General features: G+C 42.1%; 1 pseudogene; it reads left to right on the top strand.

Moving 5' to 3' along the window:
* Positions 1 to 4,634: 4,634 nt before the first annotated feature.
* On the top strand, positions 4,635 to 16,869 carry LOC118711258 (annotated as a pseudogene).
* The last annotated feature ends 1,833 nt before the right edge of the window (positions 16,870 to 18,702 follow it).

Raw genomic sequence — 18,702 nt, 5'->3', positions numbered from 1 at the left:
GATTTTTATTTGTGTGGAATTATATCCCTGGGTTTCCAAAGTCCCATGTCCCCTAACCCAGTTCTGGAAGAAGTGGAGTTGGGGGCTCAGTAGAGCTAAAAGCAATGCCAGTGCCCAGAGCTTCGATTCCATGTTGCAGCCAGGTCCAATCCAGCATTAGGCTAGTTACAGTCCATTAGTCCATTGGGTGAGGGGGTTGGAAGAGAGAGACCCAATGCAGGGGAGCAGGAGCAAGAGAGCCCCGCAAACCAGGAGTCAACCAAGAGCATCAGAGCACAAGAGAAACCAAGAGGAACAAGAGAGCAAACTCTGTTTAGGGATTAAATATCCCAAATTTCTCGCCCTTGCAGCGGCTACTCCTATTCTGGCCAATGACTTCTTCCTAGGTATGACAGATAGTAAGCACCTTTGCTACTTCCCCCCAACTTTACTAGGCATGTGTCTATCTCCCTGCTATCCAGTTCCTTCCCGCCATGATCTACAGGGTACAAATGCATTAAAGCTGTAGCTTTCTGGCGAAGCTGCCCAAATGACATGCCTGTAATATTTGGCCTTCTCTTTTTCTCCTTTCCTGTTACTAATAACTATCGATAGATTTGATACCATTGTAATAACCTAGTTGTTATATAATTCTAATTAATTTGAATTTATATTTAAATAGCCACAAGCGCATAGAGGCTACTGTATTATACAGTGCAATTCTAAATAGTATGCATAAAATAGACAAAAAGAGAGTGAGAATTGAAGTAGGAAGACTAGTTAGGAATGCAATAGTCCAAATTATAGACAGTGGGCATTTGGATGAGGTGATAGCTCTGGGGATGGTAAGAAGAGGTTAGATTCTGGATATATTTTGATCTAGAGGCAACAGGCTGGTGGATTGAATAGTATTGAGTACTAGAGGCTTGGTGCATAGAATTTGTGTACTCCGGGCAGGGGGTGGGGGAGGTCCCTCAGCCTGACCTGCGCCCTCTCACTGTCCAGGAGCTCTTGGGGGATGTCCAACTGCCACAGAGGTGCAAGAGGCTCACCCACCACCGCTGCATGCCAGCCGTGAGCCTGGCTTCTAGCAGAGGTACCGAGGCCTGTGCAAGGAGAGGGCTGGCAACTGAGTACATGGCTGGCTTTTTCAAGCCAGAGGGAGACACAAGCTCTTGACTGCTCTGAACTCCAGTTCCAGGCGAGACTCTGAGGACCCAGAGTCATACAGGGAGAAACTAGACTGTCTGGCAGCGGGCGAATCTCGAGGGCAGCTTTCTCTCAGAGGTGCTTGCAGCGATTACCATGGGACCCTGAGACCCAGGGGCCTCTTAGGGAAGGGCTGATGGGAAGCCATTGCCGTTTGCTCCGCCCTGAGATCCCGCCCCATCCAAGCTGTCCATAGATGCTTTTGCATATGAATGGCCTAGTCCTTTGAATTCTAAACTTACCTACAAACTGCAGCTGAGTCAGTGAGACCCAGAACATCCAAAAGAAGACCCAAGGCCCCACAACAGGGGTGGGAACCAGGTGGAGGGGAGCTATGGGCGGGAAAAAGAGGGACATCTGTAATAATTTCAACAATAAAGATTAGTAAAAAAAAGAAGAAAAAAAAAAAAAAAAAGAATAATAAATACTTCTCTCCAGCGGTAGATAAAATAAAGAATGCGGTGTAAACTAATCTGGATTTGAATCCCAGGTCCCTCCCACACTAGCCATGTGATTTGGGGCAGGTAACCTCAATTAATTACTTTTTCTCTAAGCCTCTGTTCACTTATAAAATGGGACCTCACAGGTTTGAAATAAGGAACACATAATGTATGCAAAATATTGTGCACGACACCTGACACATAGTAAGAGCTCAGTAAGTGCTGATTTCCCTTCCTTGTAAAATTGGCTCCTAGTAGCTTTGGCCCCAGATTTTTCTTGCATTATGCTTCCCAACATCTCCCATCGTTGGCCTGGATTTTCTATGGCTTGCTCAGATCTCATGGCCTTTTCTCCCCTGCATTAATTCTAAGTACTTGCTTGTTATTAAAGCAAAATTATCTTTTTGCCTAGTACCATGTGATCTGAAAAAGCATCTATAAATAGAAGGTATGCCATAACACTATTGGTATTTTGTTCCTTAAAGGTTAATGGTCAGGGCTGAACGTTTGGAAAACTTGGCCTACAGCATTCACCAGAAATTATTGTGCTGAGAGGATGGGAAGGTGTTGGAGAAGGTCTGCTGGCAGAGTGGAATGGTGAGCGTCTATGGGGAGAATGATACATTCTGCGTGAAAAAAGATGGGCCATTGGAAGGTCCCAACCATGAAAGGTAGTTAGACTGTGGCTTCCATCCAGCCTCCTTCCTGGGCTGAGTTCTTACTGCCTGTCTCTTGCTGGGGAGTGAGAATTCCCCAGAGACTTGTGGTGATAAGTTGTTGCCTGATCATGCTTCAGTTGCAATTTATTTAAAGTTGACAATAGGGTTTCTCCCTTTTACAAGCAAATTTTCAGCACTTGAATCTCTGAGGCTGGATTTTTAAATGAAAAAGTAGTTAAATTTCACACTTATTATAGCACCTGGCATCTTGTGCCTCCAGAGACTTTATAAAAATGAAACCCTCAGCACCACTGTAAATAGAGAAGGGAGAGGAGAAGACCCCACAGGACACAAAGGACCAAATATGCCTCATTTCCTTCTCACAGGTGGACCCAATTTAAAAAAAAGTCAATCTTCAAAGGGCTTTTGATTGTTTTTCAGAGGGTTGCTAGCTCAGAGCATCTCTTGGAGGTCAGGATCTGCCTGAAAAATGGTCAGTTTTGCATTAGCATACAGATATGACCTACTAGAGATGAGTCTTCAGACGCAGGTATTCTGCTCCAGCTCTCCAGGATCAGTATCAGATAATAACTAATAAAAGAAGTTGGATTAATTTCTGCCAAATGTCCCCAGGAGTTGCAGAATGTGAGCCTGTCTGCTCTGAGGGAAGATGAGTACAGGATTTGAGAAGTGGTTCAACTGAGGAAAAATACAACTATATGGTTCTCCTCAACCCCATAACCCAGCTAATTCTGATATCCCGTCCCTGATCGAGTCTCTGTATAAAAAACAATGATCTTTATAGTCAGAGACCTGAGTTAAAATCATCATTCTGTCACTTACTAGCCTTAAAACATCTCAGTTTCCACATCTATGCAACAGGAATAAAAATAATGTTATGGTATTCTATTGTGGTCATCACTTTGCAGTGTATACAAATGTCAAATCATTATGTTTTACACCTAAAATTAGTATGACATATGTCAATTATACTTTAAAAAACAACAATTTGTCATGCTCACAGATTCTGAGAGTAATTTGGACAAGGCACAGTGGGGACTGGTTGTTTCTTTTTCATTATGTTTGGGACTTCAGCTAGGATAACTTGAAACTTTTCTAATTTGAGACTGTTGACAAGAACATCTATTCATGGCTTCTCCATGTAGCTTGGGCTTCCTCACAGCATGGTGGCCTCTGGAGGCTGCGACTTCTTACATGATGACTCCAGGTTCCAAGAGTGAGTGTCCCAGAAACTTCAAAGCCTTTTATTACCTGGCCTTGGGAGTCACATAGCATCACTTCCACCATACTCTATAGTCAAAGAAGTCACAAGCCTGCTCAGAGTCAATGGGAGAGGCCACAGAATAGACCCCTCCTCTCAATGAGAGGAAGATTAAATAATTTGAAGCCACCATGTTCTAAAACTATCACCAGATCTTCCCTCACTTGGTTCATGTGAGAAAAGAAATAACAATCTTGTACATAGTATGGACTCAATAAAGTTTCTATATCCTCCATCTCCTTTCAGAATAATTTGCACTGCAGAGGAGAGGAACAAAACCAGTGTTGCCAGAATAACTAAAACTGCTTCTGTCTTATGTCTAGACCATCACAAAACCTGGGAAAATCATCCCTCAATGCCAAATCTTAGGGTGATGACCTAGGGTAGAAAGGTGGTTTAATATTCCTTAGGAATTTTCAGAGTTATTTCTCAGGATAGAAAATTAAAGCAAAAATGGAAAACCAAGTCTAAAATTGAGAAGCTAGCCCTATGATTCTGTCCTATGAACATCTAAGCCTGTACTTAAAGCTCTAATGTAATTTTGTATTTAAGTGTGTCCTCTCTTTATGCCCTTCAAGGAAACCACCCACAGGAGTGTTTGCATATCTCTGATGGAAAGAGCAGTCCAATGAGGCAGAGAGTCTGAATCAGAGGAAGGCAAGAAAGCTTTCAGCCTTGGAGCCCACTCAGAGAACACAAATTCCAGATTTAAAACTCAGCTCCTATTTTTTGAAGTCCATGTTCCATTTGCTTTTGGCACGTTCACTACTTTTGTTCTCAGAGAAAGTAGAAGCTCTAAGGGGCTCAGAGAGAGACCTCTCTCACACCAAATCACTTTCACAAGGCCACAGGGAAGAACTGAGTGTAAATAAATCAGGAACTTATAGCTTCTCCCCTCCACCCCCTTGACTTGTACAAGGAAACATAAATTAAGGGGAAAATTGCTAAAGGAAAGAAGAGTGTGCAGGGTTTTTAGCTAACTTTAAAGCTTTGAAAGCATCTTTGGAATCATGTCATAATACTTTCCGTTCACATCACCAAGAGATGCTGGTGAGCAGGTGGACAATGAGAACCATATGGGACAAGCAGAAAGGCCCTGGATATCAACGAGGTGATAAGGTGAAAGGTAGTATATTAGTTATTTGTTGCTGTAACAAATTACCCCAGAGTATAATGGCTTAAAAATAAACATTATCTCACACAGTCTGAGGGTCAGAAGTCAGGGAGCAGCTTAGCAAGGTGGTTCTGGCTCAAGGTCTCTCAAAGGTTGCATCAACTGGGTCTGTAGTCATCTGAAGACCTGATGGGCTGGAGGATCTACTTCTAAGATGTCACTGATGTGGATTTTTACTGGAAGTCTCAGTTTCTCCACAGAGATGCTTCTGATATGGCAACTAAACCTCAGAGGGGGGGGGGGAGAGAGAGAGAGAGAGAGAGAGAGAGAGAGAGAGAGAGAGAGAGAGAGAGAGAGAAACTTCAATGCATTTTGTAACCTAATATCAGTGATATATCATTAATTCTGGTGTATTCTATTGGTCATGTAGACTGACTCTGGCATAGTGTGGGAAGGAACTATACCAGGTGTGAATACCAGGAGGCTGAGATTATTAGAGTCTAAATACAGATCAAGGGGCACAGAAATCAGGAGGACAGGTGGTTCTGGGCTCCTCCCCTGAAAGCTTTTTGGTTCAGAGAAGGGCAAACTTCCTATGATCTTCAGCCCTAATGTGCTATAAGCTCTATTAGGACTGGGGCTGTGTAACTGTGTGTCTTATTCACTGCTCTTCCTGGTGCCTGGTCTATGGCTGGTATATAGTAAAGCCCTTGATAAATATTTGTTATGTAACAGGAAAAGACATCTGACTTCCAGGCTCAGGAATGTGGACTTTGTACTGTGGGTGAACAGAAGCCATTGGTCAGGGCACTTTTAGCCCAGTTTATGTGCAGGCTCTTGATGCTTCAGCTGCCTGGAACACTCCCTCCTCATTCAAGGAAGGTAGATGATAACAGAACAGTCTTGGAGGAAGCAGGGTATGTGTGTGTGTATGTACAAAAGGTCAGGTGGAAGGAAAATATTCCAAGCCCAGAGCAAAGGAAGAAAGAATGGGTGAAGATTCAGAGACATTTTGAGGTGGAGAAGAGGCACTATTGAAGGCCACAGGGACAAGAGAAAGGAGGAGTGAGGGAGCGTTGCACTGTTTTGCCTAACTACTAGGCGTGATGTGGGAAAGGGGGCGGGGCGGTATCTTAATGAGGAGGTTGTTAAGTTTCAAGGAACAGAAACCCACTCAAATTGGCTCAAGTTGATTGTAGGACTCTGGCAGTTTGCAGCAGATGTTGCTGTTCTCCTGCTCAAATCCTCTTAGTGCTCACCCCTACATGCCAGAGACCGTTTCTGCACCCGAGGGCTTTGTTTGGGGCACAGGAACTCCTTGGCCTATGTACAGGGAAAATAGGAAGTGCCAGGGAGTTAATGACTCAGCTCTGGAAGCAGCTCTAGCCAATGACAGAGTGTATGTGTAGCCCAGCCTCCTCACCCATGAGGCACCTTCTATATTGTCTTCCAGGGTTCCAGCAAATCTGAGCTCCAGTTGTCCACATAGTTACACCGTATAGGCCACCCTTTTGTGGCTTCCTTCCCCTCTTTGTCTCACTTCCGTACTCCCCTACCAGTATTTACTGGAGTCACCTCCCAAATAAACTATTTCCCTTGGAACTTCTGTTTTTGGGGAATCAAAATCAAGACAGACATCTCACAAAAACACAAGCATAGATGTCAGTCTTTTTTTTTTTTTTTTTTTAGATGTCAGTCTTAGGGCTTGCTTATTGGAAATGAAACATAGGGGCTGCTTTCTCAAAGCCCAGCACTGTGATGAAGCATCTACAAGGTCCTTTCCCTCTTATGGCATAATTCTGGTGGTTATTATGTTAGCAGAGTCTCTGTCTCCTTTTTCCATCTTTTTATAACCTATCTTCTAATTGCCTAGTTTGGTATATGCCACAGTCGTTGCTCTGTCCTATATGTCCTTGAACTCATCTTTTTTATATCTGATGTATCTGAAAGAGCTGCCTAAAGTGCTGAGCAAATAGAACAGCTGAGAAAGAGGGAAGAAGAGAAAGAGAAGAAAAACAAGAAGAAGGAAGATGGAGGAGCTAGAAAGCAAAGGCCCCAAGGTAGGTTACAGAAAATTGGCACAGGGTGGGCACTGAGCTTTTTTTCAGGAGCCAGTATTGTAATAAGGGGTGAAGGCTTCATACCTTCAGTGAGCTGAAGGCTTGTCCAGTATTTCCAGTATCTGAAAAGCAGCCATGGGCCTCAGCTTGTAGCAGGTTCTTTGACTGCATTTGAAATAAACTCTTCCACCAGGCTCGCATGTGGCAGACTGGAACTGCAGTGCTGATGCTGGGCTGCTCACAGCTGGGCCGTGTGAGGTGTCTTCATTTTCCTCTTTGTTTTTGTATTCACTGGCATCTAGCAGGTTGGGTGGCTCATGACTTGCAAAACTGAGGCATATGCTCTCCTGGGTGTGTGGTACTCTGAGCACAAGGATCCCTCCCTGAGCTGAGCTGCATACCACCAGGCACACAGTATGGGCTTTCTTTAAGGTTGACATCCCAGGCAGGGATGAGAGTGAGCTGGGGAGTGGGGGCAGGAAGCTTGGGTCAAATGTCAACAAGGCCAATCTAGCATCTCTGTATTTTCCGAGGAGATAAGGCAAGGACTGAAAATGTGATGAACAAAGAATGCAGGGTGGCTGGGATGAAAGTTCTCTTTGCCCTTTTCCCAAGTCCTCCTGCCAGGTGAGCTGGACTCCAGGAAAAAGGCTGGATTTGCTGCTTCTCAAGGCGGGGAGGCAGCAAATCATCAGTACACAGGGGAAACAAGCCTGGTGAGGGAGAGGTAAAAGGCTCCAACCAGAGTGAGACAGTGTTTGGGTGGGGAAAGAGTCTTTGTTGTGTTCATGCACTTATGCATGCATTCATTCATACATTCATCTACTCACAGGCATTTCTTAGATGCCTCGGAGGTGCTAAGCTCTGATCCACAAAGCTTTCTGCTTGTGTGTCAGGATGCTGTCCCTGGGGATAGTCCTCTGTTCTGATGAAACCAATGTTCTCTGTTCTTTGAGGAACAAATTACAATTGTTCAGGCATGAGGGTAGATATAAATTCCAGACTGCTGCCTGTGGAGGGGTTGAGCTTAGAGGCATAGGAGGCCTGGCAGAACATGGAGACCCTGGCCAGTGCTTTCCTAACCCCTTCCCCCTATCTCCCTGAATCTTGAGGGAGGCACACTTATCTTTTGAAGCAGGTCCCTTTTACTTGGGTAATCTGCCTTTTTGCTTCCATTGTTCTTCCTTTCAGTTCACAAATATGGGAGGGACTTGCAGGATGACATATTTTTTCTCCTTTCATCCATTCTCTTTCCTTTCCTTCTTTTCTCTGAACATCTACCAAGAGCCCAGCACTCTAGTAGGTGCCTTCCTTAAAGCAGAGAAATGGTGCTTTCCAAGCAAGAAGTATTATTCTGTCATTCTTCTTCTCTCTCTGGCCGCAGGGAGCTAGGTAGATATGCTTTTCCTCCCTTTCCTTTTCCCTGCCTCAGTTCAGTTCTCTGAGATCACAAAAGCTGGCCGTTTGCTCCCTCCCTGGGGGACAGTCCATGAGAGCCTTCCCTTGCTTTCCCCCCTTTTTCGGGCATCAATGAGCCAGATGAGGCCGAGGCGCGGTGAGTCCTGCTGTCTGTGTCTATGTCCATCCCATTAGCACTTTGATCACCTTAGGGCCTCTGAGAGCCAGAGCACTTACATAACCCCCAGAGGAGACTAAAGTTACCCTAGCTTTCAAGATACCAAAGGTTCCCTCTCATGTGGCTCCCGACTCAACAATCTACCCCCGTGTATGTGTGTGTGTGTGTGTGTGTGTGTGTGTGTGTGTGTGTGATTTGTTATTTATTTATTTTTTGGGTTGTTTCTGCCTCAGGCACATTTTCTCTGTGATTTTTGGAACCCAAATATAAGGGAAATCTCATTCTCTCCGTTCTGACTCATTTACAATTAAATACACTTGTTCCCATCTGTGTCTGTATACATCTGCATACATTTGCTATAGCATCGCCCTTAATTTTGGAAAATGATGCGGCTGGTGTTATTTTTACCCTCACTGTCAAATTGGCTGAGAAGGCCAGTGGGTGTTTACCCACCGAACGACAACTCCCACACAGGCATGTTTCTGAGACAGGCGGGAGTGACATTTCTTTCAAGGGCAGGACACGCAGACCCCTGGCCAAACTGGCGTTTGTGGTTGCCTAGGTATCTTATTGGGTCCAGCTGCCAGGACAGGGTATGTGCCTGTCCCTTTCAGTACCTAGGCCTCACTGACCACAGAGATGGGCTTTGACTCCCTCTGCCACTTGCTGGCAGATGCTTCACCAAGCATAGAATTTGGAGGTGGGAGTGGGAGAGGGCTTCCTGACTCTCAAGGAAGGTTAACACTGAGGCAGCACTGCCAGGTCATCCAAGCCCCTCCCCTCCCAGCCTGAGCAAATTGAGGAGCTGTCTTTACCATTCAGAGGGATGTGGTGACACCACCTCACCCATGTACCTATAAATACCACACCATGATTGTCTACTGCTTTTAAAAAAAAGCAAAACAAAAAAACCCTGTTACATTGTAGAGACATTCACATTTAATGAGGTGATGGTTCCTGTCAGCACACTTTGAGCCCTTTTGCTATTATTTCATTGAAGAATGTTATTTATACCCATATGTCAAAATGGAACTTGGCCAACAAGAATTACAGAATGCAGAAAATATGATGTTGACTGCTGCCAATCAGAAAAAAGTTAACATCAGAAAAGTATTTGAAACAATACTTACTTTCTGCTGATCTACAACCTCTCTTGGAAATTCTGTAATGGGCAGTGCTGCTGCTGCTATTGATAAATAATTCAGAAAGGCTAGATTTTCACATTTTTTCTTTATCATTTCTATACTATACTTCATACTTCATGTTGAACCAAGTGCACTTCTAAAAGACTTATGATGATGCCAGCATTGTCCAGAGTGTCTTCCTCTGGCCTCTTTAGGCTGAGAAACAATGATGCTATGGATACCAATTACAACCAAGTTATTTTTATACTTGGTATTGTCTTGGGCCTATGGTCTTCACAGAGGTGGAGAAGCCCCCATCCATACCTTCAGTGAGCTGAAGGCTTATCTAGAATTCCAGTTTAAGGTTGGGGATTAGTTAGTTTCTCTCCTCTGGTGGGTTCCTGGGTATCTGTTTTCTCCATTGAGAGCCTCTTCTCAACATTTTGACTGGTTAAGATCTTATCCCTTGCTCAGTCTGAGCTGTACACACACACACACACACACACACACACACACACACACACCATTTTTGGCACTTATGGGCAGAATCAGCTGCTCCTTAGACAACCAAACCTATTATACATAGCTTCCTTTGCCTAGGTTCTAGTTTCACAAGGCCTCTTAAAATTTTCTCTCTTTTGCCTGGTTAACTCCAAGATATCAAGCTGGGCTGGATGGCCCTGCTCTGAGTCCACACAGTAGTATAGTATAACTGCCGAGATATGTGTCCATGGTTCCAGTGGACTGCATGCTTTCTGCAGGCAGGAGCTGTGTCTTATATTCCTTAGGTCTAGTGCAGGGCCTGATGCTTGGTAGCTGTTTGATAATTATGTGTTAAATGAATGGATGAATGAATGCATTTATAAACTAATTTTTAGAATCCAAGGTCCGTAGAGTCATGTGCAACCAGTTCATTCTGGAGAAACCAGTTTCCTTAAAAGAAACTAATATTGCATATGTAGAGATAAATATCTAGAGTGATCTACCCCAAAATGAAACAGTAATGATAGTAATGGTTAAAAACAATCTGGGGTAGTAGAATATATGTGATTTAACTTCTTTTTACTTCTGTGTATTTCCTAACTTTTCTATGAGATATCTATAACAAAAGAAGTATATAGGTCCTGGCCGGTTTGGCTAGGTTGCTAGAGCATTGGCCTGCAGACTGAAGGGTACCTGTTTCGATTCCAATCAAGGGCATGTACCTTGGTTGTGGGCACATCCCCAGTGGGGGATGTGCAGGAGGCAGCTGATCAATGTTTCTCTCTCATCGATGTTTCTAGCTCTCTGTCCCTCTTCCTTCCTCTCTGTAAAAAAAAAAAAAAAAAAAAAAAAAATCAATAAAATATATATATTTTAAAAAGGAAGTATAATAAAATGGTCCCATGAAGAATGCTCAAAAAAAAAAAAGGAAGTATATATCACGCACAATTATATAACTGCCTTAAGTTCTTTTTACAAATTTGCTTTAGATGTTTTTTCCCCTTCCCAAAAAATAATAACAGTGATAAATAATGTTTATTAATATTAGATTGTTGTCAGAGAAAAACAAGTGTCACATGATCTCACTTATATGTGAAATCTAATGAACACAATAAACTGATGAACAAAAAAGATTCAGAGGCACTGCAGCATGGAACAGACAGACATATTTCAGAGGGCAGGGGGAGGGGAGCAGGAAGAGGGTAACCAATGAATTTATATGTATATATGCATAGCCCATGGACAGACAATAATGTGGGGAAGGTCCTGGGAGGGGATGGAGAAGGATGGAGGGAGTCATTGGTGGGGAGGGGCATCTGGTATACTTTCAACAGTAAAGATAAATATAAAAGATATTATGCTGTTGTGACAGGATGGTCCACTGAGAAACAGACACCAAGACGAGATTAGGCATGCAGAAGATTAATGGGGAAGCATCTGTGAAGGAAAAAGGAAAAGGGAGCTAGGGAAGATATTAAGAGTCTTTGACTAAGATGCAGATTTAACAATCTAGAAAAGGAGATGAGCAATGAGGGAGGGTAGGGTAAGAAGAGCTTCAGACTTAGTACAGTTCTGAAAAAGTCTCAGGCAGGCGGATTGGGAGCCCCTGAGCAAAGGCTGCCCCTCTGATGAAAGGATTAACAAAATGTGGTAAACATGTATTATGAAATATTATTCAGCCTTAAAAGGAAGGGAATTCTGACATGTTACAAGATCTCTGAAACTTAAAAGCATTATGCTATTCAAAATAAGCTGGCCACAAAAGGAAAAACATTGTGTGATTCCACCTAGAGTAATCAAATTCATAGAGATAGAAAGTAGAATAGTGATTGTCAGGAGATTCGGGGAGGGGGGAATTGGAAGTTAATATTTAATGGATATGGAGTTTCAGATTGGAATGAAACTGTTCTGAATGAAAATGTTCTGAAGAATGGTAGTGATAACTACACAACAATGTGAAAGTACTTACTGCCACTGAACTGTACAGTTATAAACGGTTAAAATGGCAAACTTTATGTTATGTACTAGTATATTTTATCACACACACAGAACATTTGCCCATCAGAGGAGTCCCAACTCTGGTATCCCTGTTGTGCTTAATTATGAGCTGAGAGAAGCCAAGAGGAAGCATGGCCTTGGTATGGATGCTGTGATGAAACCCCAGGTCAGTGAACTCAGTTTGCTGTCACAGTTATCTCAAAGGGAAATGTGAGCAATGCATCTGCATTGCTGCCTTCACCATGCAGTGCCTCAATCTACTGTGTTTCAGCTCCCACCTATAACACTTTCTGACTCTGAGACTATGAAAAAATGATTCAACTTCCCTGGGCCTTAGTTTCTTTACCTAGAATCAGGGGTGTTGATGTTGGTAGCTATCTTATAGGGCGTCACATAAATGCATTGTAAAGTACTTAGAACATTATCTGTCATAAAGTATACTGTTTATAAGAGTTTGCTAGTATCGTCATGAAGCATATTTTTTCATGTAAGCAGCATGATAATGCTTCACAGAGACTACTTCAGAAGAGCTTCCCAACAACCCTAAGGCAATAATCTCTCCGTTTACATAGATGGGGAAACTGAGGCTTGGTGAGACCACATAGTTAGTAAGAAGTCACAGGAGGTCCAATGGGGAGAGTCCGGGTCAACCGCTAGGCAATGCTGCATTCTAATCAGCCCTTTACCTGTGGTGCTGACTCTGGCTTCATTGTAAGATAAGGGTTCCCTCCCAACCCCTGTCTTCAAGGATAGCATCTTCATTATCATCACTGTAAAAAATGCCGTCATCTTCATCATCAGTGTTTTCCAAAGGGACTTTATTGAAAGCATCTAATTACACATTCTGCTGTTCCGTATTTTAGACAATAATGATTTATATTTCTAGTAGATTAGTAAGTAAAGCTTGGATGAACATGCTAAGGTCTCCCAAATAGTAGAATAAAGGCAAAGCTATAGAGCAATTCACTCCTAGTGGTGTCTCCTTGGGCAGGCTGCTGGACTTCTGTGATCCTCACTCGTTGGATGAAACCTATCGATACTTTTCTTCCCCCAAGACCGTAGTGAGACAGTTTGAGGACATTCCTGGTGAGTGGGAAGGACTGTACAAACTTTAGCTAGCATTTCTCCCAGGCCTCCTTGACTGATCCTGCCAGAGGTGATAGGGAGAGCCTGTACTTCTCCCCCATGAATTAACAGTTATTGCCCACTTGGAAGTACATGGATGGTGAGATACAAGGTTTTCTTGGCCATACCCACCTACTTTTCTTCTTAGTTATCAGAATTCAATAGGGTGTTATTTTCCTGGTTTGGCCCATATTGAAGGAGCTGCCTCTCTGTAGTTCTAGATTTATGACAACCCCTCCTACCATTTCCATTAAAATGCCATAGCTTCCTAGTCTATCTTTCTCTGAACCATATTTTTCTATCTAGTCAATCAACAAACATTGTTTTTCAAATTCATGACTCCTGCCATCCTGGGCTGGGATGTGGGCGGTGAGGAGGCAGTAAAAGGGTAACCAATGTCTTTTGCTAAACTGGCTGTTGCTCAACCCAGAAAATCTTAAAAAAGATTTATCTGAGGGCATAAAGCCCATTTTCCATAGGATCTTCTCTGTTAAAGTGTGACCTTTTGTGGGGCCTCAGTTCAGTTTCCTCTCTGTATCCAGAGAAGTTTCTAATATTCCATCTTGCCTGGTTATGCTCCTGTTTGACATTGTTTAGCAGTTCCTTGCTGTCCCCAGAATGAAGTTTAAAACAATTTTTTAGCCTGGCATGATTCTATTCCTAATCACTCCTCCATTCTTTCTCATCTCCTTGTGCCAACTGTAATGAACACCATGCTTTCCCCCAGAATTCACTGTGTTCTGTTGCCTCCATGCCTTTGCACAAACTGTTCCCTTGTTCTGGAATGCCTTCCCTTCCCCTCCCTACACCCAGCTAACTTCTACTTGTCTTTCTTTCTTTTTTCTTTTTCTTTTTCTTTTCCCCCCTACTTGTCTTTCAGGCTTCAGCTTAGATGTCAGAAAGTCTTTTCTGACCCACAGAGCTAGGGCTGGGGCTCAGTAGGCTCATACCACTATTCCCCTCCTGTCTGTCTGTCTGTCTGTCTGTTTGTCTGTCTATATCTCTCTCTCTCTCTATCTATCTATCTATCTATCTATCTATCTATCTATCTATCTATATCTATCGGAGATTTATTGAGGAATAACTAAAAAACTTCCTATCCTTTAAAAAAACAAAACAAACTACTTACCTGTAGCTCATCCTTCAGGTCTCCTGAGTCCTCCCAGACTATATCAGGCTCCCCTCTTACACATTCTCACATTATTTTCCATTCATAGCTCATATCACAAAGGATAATGATAGGTCTGGGATAGTATTTAATTAATGCCTGTCTCCTCCACTAATCTGTAAACACCATGGGGATATGCGCCTTGTCTGTTTAGCTCACCACTGCATCCCAAGAGCTTGGCACATAAATATTTACTAAATGAATGAATGAATGAATTCCTCCCACAACACATGGAGATTACTTCCAGCATAGCACTTAGTTCATTATTTTATAAGAGCCGACATACTTCTGTCTCTCTCCAGCTGTCTTGTAAGCTCCTTGAGGGGAAGAATGATGTTTTGCCCATCATGATTTCCCAGTGCTTGGCACACTGCCTGGCAATTAGGCACTCAAATAATATTTTTGAATAGATAAATAAATGAATGAATGAATGGCAAGCACTCACGTTCCCTTATACTTCATTCCTACTGCAGCAATTTAAAAAATGCAAATAAGATCATGTTAACTCTACTGATTAATCCCCCAGGGCTTTTCAATTTCTCTTAAAGGATATCCCAAACTCCATACTTCCTACCTACTTTTCTGACCTCATCAAGTACTACTCTTTTCCTCTATACTGCCTCTCAGCACACTGGCCTTTTTTCTGTTCTTTGAATATACCAGGCTTATTCCTATCATCCTAGGGCCTTTTCACTTGCTATTTCCTACTCTGGGATATTCTGCCCCATCACAGAGCTCATTTTAGTCATTTAAGTCTCAGCTCAAACATCACCTTTTCAGTGAAGTCTTTCCTTACCCCTCTACCTAAATGATCATGCCTCCTTCCTTTCACTCTTAGCACTTATGCCTATCTGAAATCATATTGTTCACTTAATTTTTTCTTACTATTTCCTCTTTCTCTCTAGAATGTAAATTTCATGAGGGCTGCCCACTATTTTATTGCTAGAGTCTAATACAATGAATGTCACATAGTAGGTGCTCCAAAAATATTTGTTGAATGAGCAAATAAATGGATGAACAAATGAATATGACAATAGCCTTCTGTGATGGATGGGCTGGTCTTGCCAGACTCACAGGCAGACAGAAGAATGATTTATTGTGATTAAATAAATTAAGAAGCAGGACTGGTCAGAACCGATGAAGGGAGCCAGGACAGAATATTGTGCCAGATTCCACTGTGAGCTTCTGGAGTCCAGGAGTCCCAGGGCCTATTCAGCTCTGACTCCAGTCAACCCAGAATCAAATTCACCCTGGGTAAACCAAAAACAAAGATGGCCCCAGCTTCCACTTTTCTTCTGTCTTCAGAATGTCCATATGGGGATGTAAGGGCCATGTAAAAATTCCTGAATGGTGTATCTCTCTGCTGTGTTCCAACAGGTTGTCTTTTTCTCAAAAGTTTTTTGGAATTTAGAAAAATTGTTATGCAACAGAAGCAATCAATGAAGACAAATCATTCATTTACCAATACATCTGAGATTTAAATGGTATTAAATTAAGTTTATATTACAATGTAACAATTATTATTTTGATAGCACTTACTATATGCCTAAAAAAAATCTAAAAATGCCAGACAAAAAAGGAATTTTTAGAATGGTGAATACAAAGAATCAGGTTTCCATAATAAAGCCAACTGATACTTTAAAGAGAAGAATAAAGCACAATCCCGTTCCTCCAGCCTCCTCCCTTTTAAAAATATTTCTTTTTAGATATAATATTGCTTGGTTGACACAATCTAACTTTTTTCCTTTTGCCAGACTCACAGGCAGACAGAAGAACTTTTTTCCAATGGTTCTCTTTCTCCACTGTTATCAACAAAAATATGAGCATGAAAGGGGCGGGAAGTGTTTGTTTTTGTGTACATATCTTTGATCATATGAGAAAGAAAAGAATTATGAACACCTACTGCTGATTGGTTTTAAGAACTACGTGTTGAGACGCTTCCTCTTTGCCGCTTCCTCTGATTACTGAAGACCATTCTCAGCAATCAGACTGTAGACATCCCAGAAAATATGGACATCGCTCTGAGGGGCGCACGGTTATTGTGAAGGGCCCCAGAGGCACCTTGCGGAGGGACTTCAACCACATCCATGTGGAGCTCAGTCTCCTCAGAAAGAAAAAGAGGAGGCTCCGGTTGACAAATGGTGGGGAAATAGAAAGGAACTGGCCACAGTTCGCACTATCTGCCGTCATGTAAAGAACATGATCAAGGGTGTTACACTGGGCTTCCGTTACAAGATGAGGTCTGTGTGCGCTCACTTCCCCATCAACGTCGTTATTCAGGAGAATGATTCTCTTGTTGAAATTAGAAATTTCTTGGGCGAAAAATACATCTGCAGAGTTCGAATGAGGTCAGGCATTGCTTGTTCAGTATCTCAAGCCCAGAAAGATGAGTTGATTCTTGAAGGAAATGACATTGAACTTGTATCAAATTGAGCTGCTTTGATTCAGCAAGCCACAACAGTTAAAAACAAGCATATCAGAAAATTTTTGGATGCTATCTATGTTTCTGAAAAAGGAACAGTTCAGCAGGCTGATGAATAAGATCTAAGTTGTCTGGCTATAGAAATACTGAGATGCCGAATGATTTGTCACACTTGTTTGTAAAACTAAAGATGTACAATAAAAGCCTTGTATTGAAAAAAAAAAAAAAAAGAACTACATGTTGATTTCATTTTCTGTAGGGAAGAAGAATAACATGAATAAGAAACCCTTCCACATTTTCATAAATGTCAGGGGCCTTACGTTCTTCTTCTTCTTCTTTTTTTTTAAATTGATTTCAAAGAGGAAGGGCGAGGGAAAGAGAGATAGAAACATCAATGATGAGAGAGAATCATTGATCAGCTGCCTCCTGCACGCCCCACGCTGGGGATTGAACTCAGGCATGTGCCCTGATCAAGAATTGAAGCGTGACCTTCTGGTTCATAGGTCAATGCTCAACCACTGAGCCATGCAGGGTGGATTAAGTTTGGTTCTTTTATTTAAAACTTAACTCATTGGTTAAAATCAATGGCATTCTCTATTAGAAGAGGCCTGGAAGGGAACTAAGCCCCTCTCCATCCTACTCCTCCCTCCACGCCAAACCCCCCCAACTAACCCCACTTGTCAAACTGCTTAAAGCTGTGCAAAAAGACAAAGTCTATACAGCATAAACCAGACATTTAAATTTACTTCAGTCATGGTATGGTTTTGACAGGGAAACTATTTTAAATGTGGCTTTTTCAACGAAGATTTTCAGAAAGCCATTGACATTTCAGAGGCTAAGTGGGGGTGCTGAAGAGCCTGGCCCTGAATTCTGGCAGATCTAGGTTCCAGCACTGCCACAAACTCCAGTGTGACCCGAGCTTGTTTTTGCATTTACAGGATGAAGAATGCAATAGTAACTACCTTAGGATTGGTAAAAGGCTTGCATAAAATGTGTAGTTCTTAGCACAGAGCCTGGCATGTACCAAAAACTTAATAACTATGAGCTATTATTACTTTTAGTCACTGAGTGTTAAAATAATATTGTATGAGCAGGTGAATTAATGAGTGAGTGTTAAGTATATTTTACTTTGTTTTCAGGCTCAAGCTTAGAGTAGGTATCAGTGATTCTCAACTCTGGCTGCACATTAGGATCACCCAGGGATGCTAAGATTTTAAAAATTCTTAGTCCCTAACCTAAAGCATTACTCCAATACTCCAAGGTTGGGGTTCGATCCCCACATAGGACACATACAAGAATCAACCAATGGCCTTAGCTGGTTTGGCTCAGTGGATAGAGTTTCAGCTTGTGGACTGAAGGGTCCCAGGTTTGATTCCAGTCAAGGGCACATGCCTGGGTTGAGGGCTTGATCTCCAGTAGGGGGCCTACAGGAGGCAGTTAATCAATGATTTTCTCCATCGTTGATGTTTCTATCACTCTCTTCCCTCTCCTTTCCTCTCTGAAATCAATAAAAATGTATTTAAAAAAAACTTCTGAAGATTGCACATAAAATTTCTAAAAAAAAAGTAAAATCAACCAATGAATGCATAAATAAATGGAACAAAAAAATGGATGTATTTCTCTCTCCTTCTCCCTTCCTCTTTTTTAAAAATCAATAATTTTTTAAAAATACCTAGTCCCTAGTTAACAATTAAAAGGAACCTCTCGGGGTGGTCTCTGAATATCATATTTTAACAAGAGGCCCAATGCATGAAATTCATGCATGGGTAGGGTCCCTAGGCATGGCTGGCCATCAGGGTCAATTTGGGCCTTCTTGCTGCTGGCCATGGCCTTCCTTCCCTGAGTTGCTGGGAAAGATAATATAAATTTTATTCAGAGTTAGATGGGAAGAACTGGAAGGTTTTGAACAGATGATATGTTTTAAATGGCTCAGCTGCTATGAGAGAAAAGCATTAAAACAAATATGTATTCATTGTTTAAACATAAAAGGAATATTATGTGTATTGCTTTACAATCTGCTTTTTTTCAAAGTGAATTTTAGAAAAACAAAATATGGTCATGTT

This window comes from Pipistrellus kuhlii, unplaced genomic scaffold, assembly GCF_014108245.1.
Source record: "Pipistrellus kuhlii isolate mPipKuh1 unplaced genomic scaffold, mPipKuh1.p scaffold_m20_p_8, whole genome shotgun sequence".
Classification (NCBI taxonomy): domain Eukaryota; kingdom Metazoa; phylum Chordata; class Mammalia; order Chiroptera; family Vespertilionidae; genus Pipistrellus; species Pipistrellus kuhlii.
Note: the sequence above shows the minus strand (reverse complement) of the source record. Positions and strands in the feature narration are given on the sequence as shown.